Below are 17,116 nucleotides of genomic sequence, written 5' to 3'. Positions count from 1 at the left end.
GAAATGTATGTATATATAAGTATATAATAAATATCTTTCCCTGAATATCACATAACAGAAATATACATTTTTATGAGTATAAATTTTTTATAAGTGTGAAAAAGTAAGTTTTTATACTTACATCTCTCTAAAACATATTTTTGTTTTATATAATCTATATATACATTTATTTATATACATATAGTTGTAATTTTTCCAAAAAGGTAACTTACTATACATTTTGTTCTGCATTTTCCTTTTTTCACTGAACACATTTTCATGTCAGTAAATAGAGACCTATCTTGTTATTTTTAATGGCTGCACAGTGGTCTGTGGCTTAGACGGTTCTTAATAAGACAATTTTTCAACTGCTGGTCATTTATATTGTTTCACTTTTTTTTGCGATTACAAGAAATGGGGCAGTGATTAATTGATTAATAATAATCAGAGACTTATTGGTTGGGAAGGATTCTGAGAAAGCTTAGTTTATCCCAGGACAGATGTTTTCTCCTCACTCTAACTTTGAAAACTTCAGAGAATAAGTTTTCATATTCTTTTTCAGTAATGTCTTTCGATGACTTAAAATTGAAATAGACTAAAGAAATAGTACTGTTATGGTACTCTGGCCAAGTGGTTGAAAGTGAAGTGAAGGACTAAGTCCTAAAGTCATACTTCTGTGAACCTGGTTGGCAAACCAACACAAAACACAGGATTTCAGAGTTATAGCAGCCTCGGGTATTTGGATTCATTTCCACTCATATAGTAGGGACATTTATACTTTTATACTTCATGTAGAGTAGCAATAGGAGATTAATTTACTCTGGATGTTTCATGATTGCAAAACCTATTCTTCAGGATGGCTTTCAGCAACCTTGCCCCCTTTAAGGTTTGACTCTATTACTAAGAAGCAGCTGACCTATTGAGAGTCTAGCCAGATTACAAATGATCTTAAACCCACCTACCCCACAGAGTCTCAGCCTAAAATAGTCAGGGCACCCTCCACGGGATTGGTTTACTTGTGCCCAAGGCTGTTTTTCTTGCAGTGAGGCCCAGGTAGTGGTAGCTTGTTTACAAGCTGACCTAAAGACAAGGGAAAAAACCATGGTGCAATCTGACAGAGCTGTGGGATCCTGACTGCTCTAGGGAGCCCCCACAAATCAGGTAGAATTTGTTTGAGATCTTTGCTGCATTGTGATGACTTGTGGTGGGACAAACCTATATATTATGGACTTGGCTCTGGGAGCAGACATATGCTTGGCTGTCACAACTTGTACATTTGTCTCACTCAGGGTATACATGGAAGCATGCCTTCATTAGAAACAAATGCAGAGAGTAGCAAAGATGACTATATTAAATAGCTGGGAATTTTCACATAATGTGCACATTTATACAGCACTGTAGAAAGGGCCAGACCGCCTGGCTATGTCAGATCATTTTACTTTCACCAAAGAGATTTGAAATGGACTTTTAATTATTATGGCCAATTTGCTATGGCTGTAGTCCTTAATATGAACATTTAAGTAGGATTAATTTTCTTTAATTGACGAATAGAGCACTTAAACTTGTAGGGTTGAATATTTGTTATCATATGTTAGCATATGTACTATATTGTTGTATTGGTATATCTTATGTATTATGACTTTTCGCCGGAGTACAAATTATAGGCACTTCTTATCTGTTTTAGTTTTGAGGTCACTGCTCTTCCTCCCTTCACCTCTGTGTGGCTTTCTAGATTTGTTAATGGAGATTGAGCAGGGCTAAGTGACTATTAAACTCTTTCCTATATACAGTAAAACCCATTAACATGGACCTCACTAAAGTTGGAATTTATGATAATGAGGGCAGGACCTGGTTTAAAGTTTACTTTTGCATTGTCTCTGAACAAAAGCTTTGCTGAGCTAATAAATAGTATAAATATATTGTATTTTTTGCTCCAGAAGACACACTTTTTCACCCCCAAAAGTGGAGGGGAAAATGCCCTTGCGTCTTATAGAGCAAAAAATGTACTTTATTAAATATTTTAACACATCATTTGGTTCAGAATATTATTTATTTTATTTTCCTCCTTAAAACCCTAGGTGTGACTTATGGTTAGAGCATCATATGGAGCGAAAAATGTGGTAATTACAGAGGGGTGGCATTATTGCTTTAAGAAGTAGTCTTTTTAAGCACTCTATATAGCAAGGCCTTGCAGGAGAGGGAATGAGGTAGTATGGCCCAATGACATAGTGCAAAGACTGTGCCACTTACCAGCTATGTGACCTTATACAAATTACTTAGCTTCTCTGACTGTCTTTCCCTCATCTGCAAAATGAAGATAGTTATCTAATTTATGGGTTTGCTGTGAGGGTTAGATTTAATGTATAGAAAGTACCTGGTGTGCAGTATGTACTTCATAAATAGCAGATAGTATTACCTTCCTAAAATAATTGGTGAGCTGATTTCAGATACTTCTCATATTTTCACTAAAGCAGGGTTCTTCAGTACTTTAGAGTCTTGTTAACCTAATCTGAGACATTGCTCTCTTATTGTTATTGGTTGAAGAGAAACCCCAGCAGTTTGGTGTGATGGAAATGAGCACGCATAAACTTTGGAGTCAGACCAACTCGGGTTAGAAAGGAGTTCTTTCTCTCATTAGCAATGTGGCCTTAAGCAAGTTACTTAATACCACTCAGGTTTTGTTTTCTAGTTTGTGAAAATTGGATGCTATTACCTCCCACACTTTTGTGACTCAATGAGATAATGCATGTAAAGTGTTCAGCCCAATGATTTTTTGTAGTATCCTCTCAAATATTGCTCTTACTGTGATCTTTCTGACACTGCATACACACTTAAAACTTGTCATTAATTCAGACTTGTATTTTCAGTTCACCTAATTAATGACTTTTACTCTAGATGTAATTTCCATCCTGATGAGAATTTTAAGTATGTTACTAAGAAATTATTGAGAAACAAAATGGCTATATAGATAGGTAGAGCAAAAGAGAAAAATACATGTTAGAAGTGGAAGCACAAGGCATCAAGTTAGACTTAAATTACTGAATAGTCACTTTTGTGCATAATCTTTGTTTTCTTTATGAAAGGTTTTATATTAGCCAGAAAGAATAGAACTTTATGTATATATAGTAGAAAGTGTAGACTGGTGACCAGCTCACAACATTCATTGGAGAGAGAAACAATAAGTCCATATTCAGCTTTATTATCATCTTGTTGCTTTCCCCTGTGTTTCCTAGGCTGTATGGATGAGGAATGTAAGCACTATAATGTCCTGCATAGAAACTATAATTTATCCTCCCCTTAATGACAGGCTTACACAGTTCTTCAGAATCCATCACCTCAATAGATCAGACTGTATTACCTTGATGACTGGCAAATGGGTACCACTTGTGGTGGAATGAAAGCAGCCAGGTGTGTGTGTGTTTATTAAGTACTCTCCAATAGGAGGACTGTGTTTTACTGAAAACTCTCCTCCATGCTATTTTTTGTAGAAGCAAGAAGTACTCGTCTTCCTTTGGGAAGACATAAGAATTACTTTTCATGAGATTATGAACTATTACAATACAAATTCACAACCGTAAATGTGTTATAAAATCAGCATTTTTTGTTTTGTTTGCATCATATGCATGCACAATGGAGCCTTGTGATGAAAACTAGAGGGCACAGAACCAGTGCTACTGGGCTCCGTGCCTTCGACTCTCCAGAGTTGCCCAAGTGAAGTAGATGACATTTAGCAGTAAAGTCAGTTCTTTACATTGACAACCATTTAACATATAAGAATTTTCATATAAATAAATTCACAAGTCAGATAAAAACCTCTTGTTAGACTATATTTTCTAAGATTTGTGTCAGAAAATGTTACCATTCGAATGTATATCATGTTGGTTTGTTGTATTATTTCATGGTTTGTTTGTTTTTTGAAGTACCTAATAGATAGTTGTTAAAGTATGGCATTATTTGTCTAGATTTGCATATCAACAGAAATGGCAATAATAACTAATTTTTATAGAATGCTTATTAAATGCAGATTCTGTGCTAGAAGCTAGGGGTGTAATGGGAAACAAAACAAAAGACACAGTTTTATGTTGCAAACAACAACCTATAGAGTATGTATAAACAATAAAACAAGTTCATAGAGTTTAAATAATCTGTCCAAGGTTGGATAGCTAGTAAGAGCTAGAATTATAGTGCTGTATTTGTTACAGCAGCCGAACCTGTATCTGGGCTAAGAGACTCCAAAATATAATGGTTTAAACAAACTAGAGAAAGCTACCTGACCAAATGGAACTGTTAACCTCCAGACTGCTTATGCTTAGACTGTTGAGTGAGGGAGAAAGAAACTCTCATCTTCCTGCTCTCTGCTCTCCCTAGGTGTTAGCCTTACTCATATATATATCTGACGATACATAAGCATTCTCTTTAAAGGCATTCCCTAAATATTGGACTTCTAATTTATACTCACATCCTGCTAGTCATACTAGCTTCCAGGAAGGCCTGAAAATATACTTTGTAGCCACACAGCTCTCAACATTCAGGAGTTCTATTAATAAAGGAAAAGGGGAGGAGATGGGGACAATTGGCAGACTCTGCATCACATGCTAATTAAGAACATTGTTTCTAAGTGAAATTTTGACCACAGACTTGAACAAGTGACTGATGATCTTATGACTTAGGATATACCTACATTCATGATTTCTTTTCAAATAGTACATCAAGGTTATGTACGTATGTATATAATGTGTGTATGATATATTTAAATGTTCAAAATATGTGAGATATTATAATTGTACCATAGAAGCTTGTCATCTGTAAGTGCTAATTCAAATTTCACAGTGGAAGAAACCCAAGATCTATGTTGTAAGAGGTGTGTTCTTAGAGAAATGGCTTTGTAGAAATAAAATTATTCTAAAGTTGTAGTGAGGCATGTATTCAATATATAAATCATAAACAACTCTGACCCAAAATTTCAAAGTTTCTTAGAATTCTTGGCCTAGAGTAATAATATTCACATATTTACTATAGAAAAATCAATTCACAGATATTTATTGATACTAAGGTAGTAGTTATGCTGAGATGGACCCACAGATACTTACCCAAGTACCTCCTGGGGCTACAGGTACTTGGCAGAGATAAGCACAGGATAGACCTCAAGTACATACGCATTTATTCTTATTTGTTACTTGGGGGCTGCCTTTTCCTACCATACCCCACCCCGAACCTAGCGCATTCTCTGATAAGCTCAGCTGTCCATGCAGAGCTGCTTGGAAATACCGAGTCTTGCACAGTTAGGCCTCCTTGGTCCCTTTCCCCCAGGACCAGCCCTTTAGGTCCTGCTTTGCTAGATGAGGTAGGAGAAAAGCAAAAAAAAAAGAAAGATAAAATTTAAGTTAGGGTTAGTTTAATTAGGCTGCTCTAGGCCTTAACTGGGGTGGGCTGGGAGTATTGGTATTGGGAAGCACCTCCCAAGTGGGAGGCAGTTTCAGAGTTGCTTTGCCTCATCAGCTACATTGAAGTGCTGAGAGCCAATGCAAAGAGAGAAGAAGCCCAAGAGATGAACTCCAACCAACAACAGCTTACAGAAGCCAGGACTTTAACCTTTTCTTTCACTACACCAAAAGCTTTATCCCTTTTTAAAAGGTTTATTTGAGTTAAATAACTTGATTCAGCCACTTCCACGGGGGTGGGGGTGGGGAGTAGAGTAAAGATAGAGAGAAGATGGAAGTGGAACTTTGCTCTCCCACTGTAGGTCAATATCAGGTACTTCGGAGGCACCATAGCATGCATAGGTGTTATGGCTTTTCTCGCAGTTCTCAAAGAACTAGCAGTATGTTTGCCAAGCTAATGTATATAAAAATATTTAGTGTAAACCAAGTACTTAAACTGTGTGATATTGATTATTCCATAGGAATCCAGATAAAGAATAAATCAATGTGGATTTGTTTCTTGGAGAATGCTTCTTGGATCATGTCACAAATAAGGTGATTAAGAAGGCAGAGCTAATTAAGAAGGTAGAATAAAGAGGATGAATGAAGATTGGGAATAAGTGGAGAGGGAAGTAGACTTTTGTGCCTGAAGCAGAGACTTCATGTTGGAGACTAGAAAATGAAGAGCAATACTTTAAAAATCAGGCAGGTGTTACACCATAGGTAGTCATGTAAGATTTTTGTTTAAACTAAGTTAATGTTAATCTCTTTATTTTCTTAGGGAATTAAGTGAAGATAAATTAATAAATGACTGATTAATGCATGAATAAATAAAAGATAGATATTATAAAACATTATAGTGTTAGAATTTGTCTGAGTTGGTAAGAGTGTGTTCCTATTTAGTATCTCAGAAACATAGGTTGCCAGGGAACAGGAGGAAGTCAAGACTGGTTGTATTAGGAATTGAAAGCCTGGCTACACTAGGGTTGCCAACATCCAATCCTCAGTGACCAAGAGGATGTGAGGATCCTGGGATTGGCTCAGGAAAAGAGTTGAATCTGAGGAGATCTAATTCAGCAGGAGGTTGAGCAACTAGAATGTAGATAGTAGGTGAGATTTAGAGTCAAGAATGGTGGTGTCATGGCACTGGGCAATCTGATCCTGGCTTCCCAGCCAGCAGCTGGGGAACTGGAATAGGATCTGGGATGGGGTTGTTTCAGAGCCCCAGGCAAGTTGATTTAGGTTTGGGGCAAGGCATAAGGCATTTTAGGAAATGGGAAAGTAATCAAGGCAGAAGCCAGTTCTGAAGTCTGGACCAGTATGTCTGGAGTTAGTAGGGAAAGAGAGGGAGAAAGGATAATGAAGCAGTGTGGGGCAAAGTCAGTGTATTTATAGCCAAAAAGGGAACTCCAGTCATGCTATCTATTGGGTTGAGGTTACTCCTCTTTTGCCTGCCTGATGAGGGTGGGCTGAAGGTCACAGCCACTCTGAGCCTTTTAAGTGGTGACTTTGGGGGCCCTAGCTCAGAGTGATTCTTGGGTGAACAGCAAAAGTGGAAGCCCAGGGGAAGCAGTATCAACTTGGAAGAAGTTGAGACTACAGCCGAGGAAACAGGCATAGCTAGGAGGCTGTCATATATCAGGGTGAAGAGAACAAGGTCTGATAAAGGTAGTAGGATTTAGTAGAAATTCAGAAGAAAAGGAGACTGCAAAGTACATTTCAAATTAAAAAGTAACAGGCAAGAGAAACGGCGGCATGAGAGATACTCTTCATCTCTCCCCTGGAAATTTCAACAAATTCTACAACTATATGTAGATAAAAAAACCCAGATGAACCTGAAACATACACACACCAGATAGACAAAGGTATGATCGTGCAAGAAAGTGGGCTAAAGCACAGAAGAAAAAATAATACCAGAGGACTGAGTCTTTCTCCTTCCTCACAGACCCGAGGGAGTGAGGCACTGTTTGCCCAGGCTTTGTCTCAGACCCAGAGGAACCAGGTTGGAGAGCCGGGGTGGGGGGGAGGAGCAGAGCAAGGGGCCACAACCAAGAACGGGGAGCAGGGCCACTTCCCAGCATCTGCTGCACCCGTGATTGCAGGGCTGAGCTATTACAGGCACAGGGCACACACAAAACCAGTGGCAAGCTCCCAAGAACTGCAGGTGAATAGCTTATGGAGATCGGTCCACAGGACACTGGGGTGCACTTGATTTGCCCACCCAACTGGCACAATTTAGCCTTGTGGCACCAGATGTGCTTGATCTGGGATCTGCACACCACTGGCTCTGAAGCTCGGGCACCAGCTTGCTGGAGGGAGTTCAGTGTGTTTGGACGGGAAGCCCCTGATCTGTGATCTCTGCCGCAGCTGGTCACGAAATTCAGGGATACTGGCTTGTGGCACCCCCCCCCCCGGACCAGCACAGGGCTGTGCCTGGAGAGCTTAGAGTGATATTGGAGGAAGGACTGGCCTCTGTCACCCCAGCCTCCTGGTTCCTCATTGTTCCCCTTGCTGTGAAAACAGCAGTGGTGGTGGATCCCCCTACACTAGGTCTCCAGGCTGCTCTCTGCTGTGAGAGATGGGCCAGAGACTAGATCCCCTGCTCTGTGGGGACATGGGGGAGGGGCCTGGAGGACTCCTGGTCAGTCAATGCTGGTATAAAGTTGCAAAGCCCTAGCAATAAACCCCTCTTACCAATGCAATGACTCTGCCTTCGCCATTACAAAGGCGACAGCTAGACCTTAACAGATCACCCAAGAATCTTGCAGAGGCAAATCTTGTAGTGTAGCGCCCCTTGCCAGAAAAAGGAATAATGATCTCTTATTGGGGTTATTAACAATATCACCCGCAAATGCCATCAAAGAAAAAAAAATCAAATATGGATATACAAGACAGAGACGTAGTTCAGATAGATGATGAAAAATCCCCAGGAAAAAAACTCAATTACATGGAAACCTTGGAGCTTAATGACAGAGAATTCAAGATTGAAGCTCTAAAAATACTCAATAAGATACAAGAAAACACTAAGAGGCAATTTAGTGAGCTCAAAAAACAACTTCAAGGAAATTGAAACTATAAAAAAAAACACCAAACAGAGATGAAAAACTCAATACACGAACTGATAAATGAGGTAAAAGCTTAGCCAATAGAACAAGCCATATAGAGGAGAGAATCAGTGACATTGAAGACAGGCAACTAGAAATACTATAGAGAGAAGAAGAGAGAGACTCATGAATTTAAAAAAATGAGAAAGCCCTACAAGAATTACCCGACTCCATCAGGAAGAGCAATATAAGAATAATGAGTATATTAGAAGAGGAAGAGAGGGAAAAGAGAATGGAGAACATATTGAAACAAATAATCAATGAGAACTTCCCAAGCCTGTGGAAAGAGTTAGAGCCTCAAATCCAAGAAGCAAACAGGACACCGAGTTACCTCAACCCAAACAAACCTACTTCAAGGAACACTGTAATGAAATTATCACAAATCAATGACAAAAAAAGAATCCTCAAGGCAGCTATGAAGAAGAAGGATATAACATGTAAAGGAAGGCCCATTAGGCTATCATCAGATTTATCAGCAGAAACTCTAGAAGCCAGAAGAGAGTAGACCCCAACATTTAAACTACTGAAAGAAAGGAACTACCAGCCAAGAATACTATATCCATCAAAGTTATCCTTCAAATATAAAGGGGAAATAACATACAGAAGACATACAGAAGCCGAGGGAATTTATCACCAGAAAACCCCACTACAGGAATCACTAAAGGGGGTTATCCAACCAGATACAAAGAACAAAACAAGACAAAATTACAAGTAAAAATTTTTTAAGAAAACCACAATAAAAACAAGGATTGTCTGTGACAACAGTAACACAAAAGGGGAGAGGGTAAATATCAGCAGTAACAAAGGAGGATGGAGTACAGAAGCACTCATGAGATAATGGACTCTAATAAATATGATAATTTTTTTCTAATAACCTAATGGTAATCACCCCCAAAAATGCCACTACTGAAACACAAAGTTTAAAAAGAGAAGAAACAGAAGATAGAAGTATGGAACACCACCAAACAAAAACAAATGACAGAAAAAAAAAAGAACCAAACAAGACACAAAGCTATCAGAAAGCAGTATATAAAATGGCAATAGGAAATCTTCAAGTGTAATAATTATACTAAATCTAAATGGATTGAACTTACCAATAAAGAGGCACAGAGTAGCAGATTGGATCAAGAAGCAAAACCCAATACTATGCTGCCTTCAAGAGACACATTTAAGCTACAAGGATAAAAATAGATTCAGAGCGAAAGGTTGAAAAATGATTCTCCAAGCAAATACTATCCAAAGAAAAGCAGGACTAGCCATACTCATATCTGACAATGCTGACTACAAGACAACAAAGGTAATCAGAGACAAGGGTGGACATTTCATAATGATAAAGGGGACAGTATCAAGAAGACATAACACTCCTTAATATATATGCACCAAACCAAAGAGAACCAAAATTTATGAGACAAGTACTAACTGATCTAAAAGTGCAAACCGAAAAAAATATAATCATACTTGGTGACCTCATTACACCATTGATGTCTTTACATCATTCATACAAACAGAAATCAATAAAGAAATTTCGACCTTAAATGAAACACTAGAACAAATGGAAATAATAGACATCGACAGGACATTTCATCCCAAAACGTCAGCGTATACATTTTTCTCCAGTGTACATGGAACATTCTCAAGAATAGACCATATACTGGGCCACAAAACCAACACCAACAAATTCAGAAAGACTGAAATTATACCAAACATATTTTCTGACCATAAAGCTTTGAAACTAAAATTCAATAGCAAAAAAGAAGTAAATACACCCACAAAAATGTAGAAATTAAACAACATACTTCTAAGAAATGAATAAGTCAAGGAAGAAATAAAAGATAAAAAGATATATACAGACAAATAAAAATGACAACACGACATATCAGAATCTCTGGGATGCAGCAAAAGCAGTAATAAGAGGGAAGTTCATATCATTACATGCTTATATGAAAAAACAAGAGAGAGCCCAAGTAAACAACCTAACATCACATCTTAAGGAACTAGAAAAAGAGGAACAAAGGCAAACCAAAATCAGCAGAAGAAAGGAAGTAATAAAAATTAGAGCAGAAATAAATGAAATAGAGAACAGAAAAACTATAGAAAAAATTAATACAACAGAGAGCTTATTCCTCAAAAAGATCAATAAAATTGACAAACCCCTGGCAAGACTCACTAAGGAAAAAAGAGAAAAGACTCATATAAACAAAATCCAAAATGAAAGAGGAGAAATTACCACAGATATCATAGATATACAAAGGATTATCGCAGAATACTATGAAAATTTATATGCCACCAAATTCAACAATCTAGAGGAAATGGATAAACTACTAGAACAATACAATCTTCCTAGACTGAATCACAAAGAAGTAGAAAGCCTAAATAGACCGATAAGCAGAGAGGAAATCAAAACAACTATCAAAAACCTTCCCAAATATAAAAGTCCAGGGCCAGATGGATATACTAGTGAATTCTACCAAACATTCAAAGAAGAATTGGTTCCTATACTTCTCAAAGTCTTCCAAAAAATTGAAGAAGCAATACTTCAAAAAACATTTTAAGAGGCCAACATAACCCTCATACCAAAACCTGGTAAGGACAACATAAAAAAAGAAAACTACAGACCAATATCTCTAATAAATACAGATGCTAAAATCCTAAACAAAATACTAGCAAATCGAATACAACAACACATCAAAAAAAATAATTCATCATGATCAAGTGGGATTCATCCTAGAAACAAGGATGGTTCAACACATGTAAAACGATTAACGTATTACACCATATCAACACAACAAAGAACAAAAATTATATGATCCTATCAATAGATGCAGAAAAGGCATTTGATGAAATACAACATCCTTTTATGTTTAAAACACTCAACAAAATGAGTATAGAAGGAAAATACCTCAACATAATAAAGGCCATTTACGACAAACCATCAGCTAACATCTTACTACAGTAAATGGTGAAAAACTGAAAACTTTTCCTCTAAAATCAGGAACAAGACAAGGTTGCCCACTCTCTCCCCTCCTATTCAACATAGTTCTAGCCAGAGCAATCAGACAAGAGAAGAAATAAAAGGCATTTATATTGGGAAAGAAGAAGTAAAGGTTTTACTTTTTGCAGATGATATGATCCTATACATTGCAAACCCCAAAGACTCCACAGAAAAGCTATTAGAAACAATAAACCATTACAATAAGGTCGCAGGATACAAAATTAATATACAGAGAAGTCTATTGCTTTCTTATATACCAACAATGAAACCTCAGAAAAAGAACTAAAAAAAATAATCCCTTTTACAGTAGTAACAACAACAAAAAAATACCTAAGAATAAACATAACAAAGAATGTAAAGGACCTATATACTGAAGACTACAAAGTATTATTAAAGGAAATTGAAAAAGACACAATGAAATGGAAAAATATTCCTTGTTTGTGGATAGAAGAATAAATATATTTAAAATGGCCATACTACCTAAAGCAATATACAAATTTAATGCAATTTCCATCAAAATTCCAATGTCATTTTTTAAAGAAATAGAACAAAAAATTATCAGGTATATATGGAATCATAAAAAACCTCAAATAACCAAAGTAATCTTAAGGAAAAAAAATACAAATCTGGAGGCATTACAATACTTGACTTCAAATATACTAATGAGGTACAATAATCAAAACAGCATGGTATTGGCAGAAAAATAGACACACAGACCAATGAAACAGAATAGAGAGCCCAGAAATAAAACCACATGTATATGGTCAAATTATCTTTGATAAAGGAGCCAAAAACACACAATGGAGAAAAGAAAGCCTCTTCAATAAATGGTGCTGGGAAAATTGGAAAGCCACATGCAAAAGAATGAAACTTGACTACAGTTTACCTCCTTGTACAAAAATTAATTCAAAATGGATCAAAGAACTAGACATAAGATCTGAAACAATAAATTACATAGCAGAAAACATAGGTACTCAACTCATGGACCTTGGCCATAAAGAACATTTTATGAATTTGACTCCAAAGGCAAGGGAAGTAAAGGCAAAGATAAATGAATGGGACTACATCAGACTAAGAAGCTTTTGCACAGTAAAAGAAACTGACAATAAAACAAATAGGCAACCAACTAAATGGGAAATGAAATTTTTAAACAACAGCTCAGATAAGGGACTAATATCCAAAATATATAAAGAACTCACAAAACTGAGCAACAAACAATCCAATAAAAAAATGGGAAGAGAACATTAACAGATACTTCTCCCAAGAAGAAATACAAATGGCCAACAGATATATGAAAAAATGCTCATTATCCCTAACTATTTGAGAAATGCAAATCAAAACTACAATGAGATATTACCTCACACCTGTTAGATTAGCTATTATCAATAAAACAGGTAATAACAAGTGCTGGAGAGGCTGTGGAGAAAAAGGAACCCTCATTCACTGTTGGTGGGAATGTAAATTAGTGCAACCATTACAGAAGAAAGTATGGTGGTTCCTCAAAAAACTAAGAATAGAATTACCATATGATCCAGCAACCCCTCTACTGGGTACATACCCACAAAACTTGAAAACATGGGTATGTAAAGACACATGTACCCCCATGTTCATAGCAGCATTGTTCATGGTGGCCAAGACATGGAAACAGCCAAAATGCCCTTCAATAGAGGATTAAATAAAGAAGATGTCACACACACACACACACACAATGGAATATTAGCCAGAAGAAATGATGACATAGGATCATTTACGACAACATGGATGGACCTTGATAACATTATACTGAGCGAAATAAGTAAATCAGAGAAAGCTAAGAACTGTATGATTCCATACATATGTGGGGCACAAAGTTGAGACTTATGAACATAGATGGGGTGCAGAGGTTACCAGGTGGAAGGGAGGGGTGGAGAGGGAGAGCATTGGGGGAAGGGAGGGAAATAGGGGGAAGAGGAGGGGCTTAAAGAGAAACAAAATATAGGATGACAGAAGACCATTTGACTTTGGGTGATGGGTATACAATATAATCAACTGGCCCAACGATGTGGAGATGTTTTCTCTAAATCTGTATACTCTGATTGACCAATGTCATTCTGTTAAATTTAATTGTCTAAATAAAACAAAAACCAAAAAACCTCAAAAATACTGGTACGTAAAGACACATGCACCCCTGTTCATTGCAGCATTATTCACAGTGGCCAAGACATGGAAACAACCAAAGTGTTCCTGTATAGAGGACTGGATAAAAAAGATATAGTATATATATATCTATATCTTTATATATATATAGATATATATCTATATACTATAGATATATATCTATATATAGATATACAATGGAATATATTACTCAGCCATAAGAAATGATGACATAATGTCATTTATGACAACATGGATGGACCTTGAGAACATTATACCGAGTGAAACAAGTAAATCAGAAAAAACTAAGAACTACATGATTTCACATATAGGTGGGATATAAAACTGAGACTCATGGACACGGGTAAAAGTGAAGTGGTTACCAGAGGGTGGGGGAAGGGTATAAAGAAGGACAAATGTAAATTGATGGAAAATGATTTGACTTTGGGTGATGGGTTTACAATATAATCAACAGTTCAAATGATATAGAAATGTTTACCTGAAACCTATGCACTCTTATGGATTAATGTTACCCTGTTAAATATAATTTCATAAGTAAAATTAAAAAAAAAAAAAAGAAGTAGGCCCTGGCCGGTTGGCTCAGCAGTAGAGCGTCAGCCTGGCGTGCGGGGGACCCGGGTTCGATTCCCGGCCAGGGCACATAGGAGAAGCGCCCATCTGCTTCTCCACCCCCACCCCCTCCTTCCTTTCTGTCTCTCTCTTCCCCTCCTGCAGCCGAGGCTCCATTGGAGCAAAGATGGCCCGGGCGCTGGGGATGGCTCCTTGGCCTCTGCCCCAGGTGCTAGAGTGGCTCTGGTCACGCAAAGCGACGCCCCAGAGAGGCAGAGCATCGCCCCCTGGTGGGCAGAGCGTTGCCCCTGGTGGGCATGCCGGGTGGATCCCGGTCGGGCGCATGTGGAAGTCTGTCTGACTGTCTCTCCCCGTTTCCAGCTTCAGAAAAATACAAAAAAAAAAAAAAAAAAAAAAAAAAAGAAGTAACAGGCTTTAGTGACAGGTTTGACATAATGGGTAGAGAAGGAAATAAATGATTCCAGGTAGATTTTAAATGCTCATATATATGGCATATTTGCTTATGAGCGAAAGGGCATTTTAAATATGTATACAATTGCCTTGGGCCTATTTTTAAAAACTTGAATAAATAATTAGTAAATACATTTAGGTGTGTTAAGGCTAAGCTTACCTGTTTGTTTGTTGGTTTTATACCTCATTGCAGTGGGTCTGCAATGGAACATTTCAGAGAGACAGTAGCCCTTGAGCATGTGAATGAATGGAAATGTTTCTTGCAAAGATGTCATTATTTCTTGGTCTAAGATAGTGTTACTAATATATGGTTCATGGATATGACTGAAAAGCCTAAGGTGAGACCCACCTGGATCCTTCCATGCTGCTCACAGTGGGGTGGGGGAAGGGCTTGCCACTAGAGACGATGTTAGGAGTGTTCTGTACAGACCTCTTGTCCCCCTGGTGAGCTCAGACCCTGTGCTGAAGAAAGTGTGCTCCTGCTCCTGTAGCCAGACGACTGCTTTACAACTGGCTTCCAGACCCACTGGTGCTACAGGACAGGACACAGGCAGGGGCTATGTTCATGAAGGGTAGAGTTTGAGAACCCAGGAGGGATTTTAGGACTGTTTTTCAAGGCAGGAAAGAATATATAGAATCCTTACTTGGGTATGGAAACCTTGTTTTCAAAATGAACGGATATATGGTGATTCTGATTTTGTTACATCTGCATCTACACCTGGAGGTGGCATGGATCTAAAAGTTATTACTTAAAGTAAGGAAAGAAAACTTTAAACAGCATTATTGCTATAAAAGATCCTGTAATTTTGTTGTATTTTGAACTGTAGAGCTAAGTAGTTTTAGTGATCAGCAAAAGACCAATAATTGTACTTTTTGAGAAATTCTTAGAAAGCCTTGGATTAATAATTTGTTTCCTTTTTGTTCACAGCTGTACTTTCTGTAGGACAGGGGTTGGCCGAATGCTTGCTTCACTGAGTACCTGCTTCAAGTCACCTTTCACATTTTTTTTATTGGCAAAACAACCATTGGAGAATCATCTTGCTCCCTTCAGCAAAAATGGAAACAAACACTCAGAATGCCACAGTTGCCAGCAGTTAACTGGCGGGTGTTACACAAGCCAGCTCAGCGAAGGAATCAGGAGAGATGGAACTTACCCTTTTTGTCTCAGCTGCTTCTTAAACCAGTGCAGCCCTTCCCAATTAAAGGGAACTGAAACATGCGTTGCCTTCTCAGCCTGAGTCCTTGCTGTCTGTGAATCACTGAACAGGAGGGAAAACGAGAGAGACATACAAGATGCGGTCCTGCCTTCAATGGATTTGAATGAATTTCAATGCACTTTTTTTGTCTTCTGCCCTTAGTTGTGACTAAGACATGAAATGAATGAAAAAGTGTGTTCTATAAGTAATTTAAGTTCTTTTAATAATTAAAAAGAACCCCTCTTAATGTGAACAATTCAGGCTATCTTAATTCCGTTTCTTTTTGGACCTCTAATAGGTAGGATCCTTTTTATTGATTCTATAAATATTCAGTAGACTTTAGAGATATTAACACATTATAGTTGGAGTTAATTTGATTTAAATTATTTTTTCTCCCTTAGATATAGATTGTCTGTTGGAAAACTCTATTGTGTTTATACATTTCTTGGGAAGTGGGGAGGTGAATTACATCTGTTGCCTCAATAGGCCTCTACCTTTTGTGGCCTAGGGACCTGCTATTCTGAGTGAATTATTAGCTTGGAGAAGGGGAAGGTTTGGATCAAACTTGAGGGTCCTTGCTCATGGACCCAAGACAGGGCAGGAAAGGAGCGAAACAGACCTGGAAATGGCTCTGTATGAAATTTCAACTATTTCAGTATTCATGGTGTTGTCTTCTACACTTTATAAGTTGATTCCTTACACAGTTTTTCCAAAATATTATTTGTGATCTGAGAGTAAGTCATGATTTTCCCAGTGTTAAGACAATAATGTGACTGCGGACACTAGACACTTAATGTAGTGTCTGTGGCAGATTTTTATGTATGAGTCAATAATCGACATACCTTTGTGTTGAGTAGTGTCCATTTGAATTGAAAATGTGCCAAGTTTTTAACATTATCAACAGACTTCTTAATTAAACTGCCAATACATACTGTCAATAGCACTGTGTGTTGTCTGAGAAATGAATTGTTTAAGTGCTGTTTCCCTCTTATTGAATAAATAATGTTGATCTATATAAAATGGATTTAAATTGTTCTTTAAACGGGGTATTATATTGCTCTCTAAAGAGTTCTCATACCATCCCTTTTTATTTAATTTATAAAAACTTTTATTTTGTTTCTCAGCAAGAGATTGATCTAATTTGACCAATAACTTTAGTTATATAATTCATCTTTAGGAGGATGAATCGCCCAGCCTCAATTCCTAATAGTGATATTATATATGTGTTATGTCCCTTTCAGTTTGCAT

The 17,116-nt window shown here is 37.5% G+C and overlaps 1 protein-coding gene across 1 annotated transcript in view; it reads left to right on the top strand.

Annotated features, from left to right (window-relative positions):
* LOC136335644 (basic salivary proline-rich protein 3-like) overlaps window positions 1–16,870 on the top strand; it is a 218,483-nt gene extending 201,613 nt beyond the window's left edge. The window contains exon 9 of the mRNA XM_066276807.1: window positions 15,601–16,870. The gene's annotated coding sequence lies outside the window, so the exon portion shown is untranslated. The remainder of the gene's footprint in view (window positions 1–15,600) is intronic.
* The last annotated feature ends 246 nt before the right edge of the window (window positions 16,871–17,116 follow it).

This window comes from Saccopteryx bilineata, chromosome 4, assembly GCF_036850765.1.
Source record: "Saccopteryx bilineata isolate mSacBil1 chromosome 4, mSacBil1_pri_phased_curated, whole genome shotgun sequence".
Taxonomy (NCBI): domain Eukaryota; kingdom Metazoa; phylum Chordata; class Mammalia; order Chiroptera; family Emballonuridae; genus Saccopteryx; species Saccopteryx bilineata.
The sequence above is the reverse complement of the archived record's forward strand: the minus strand, read 5'-3'. Positions and strand labels throughout refer to the sequence as shown.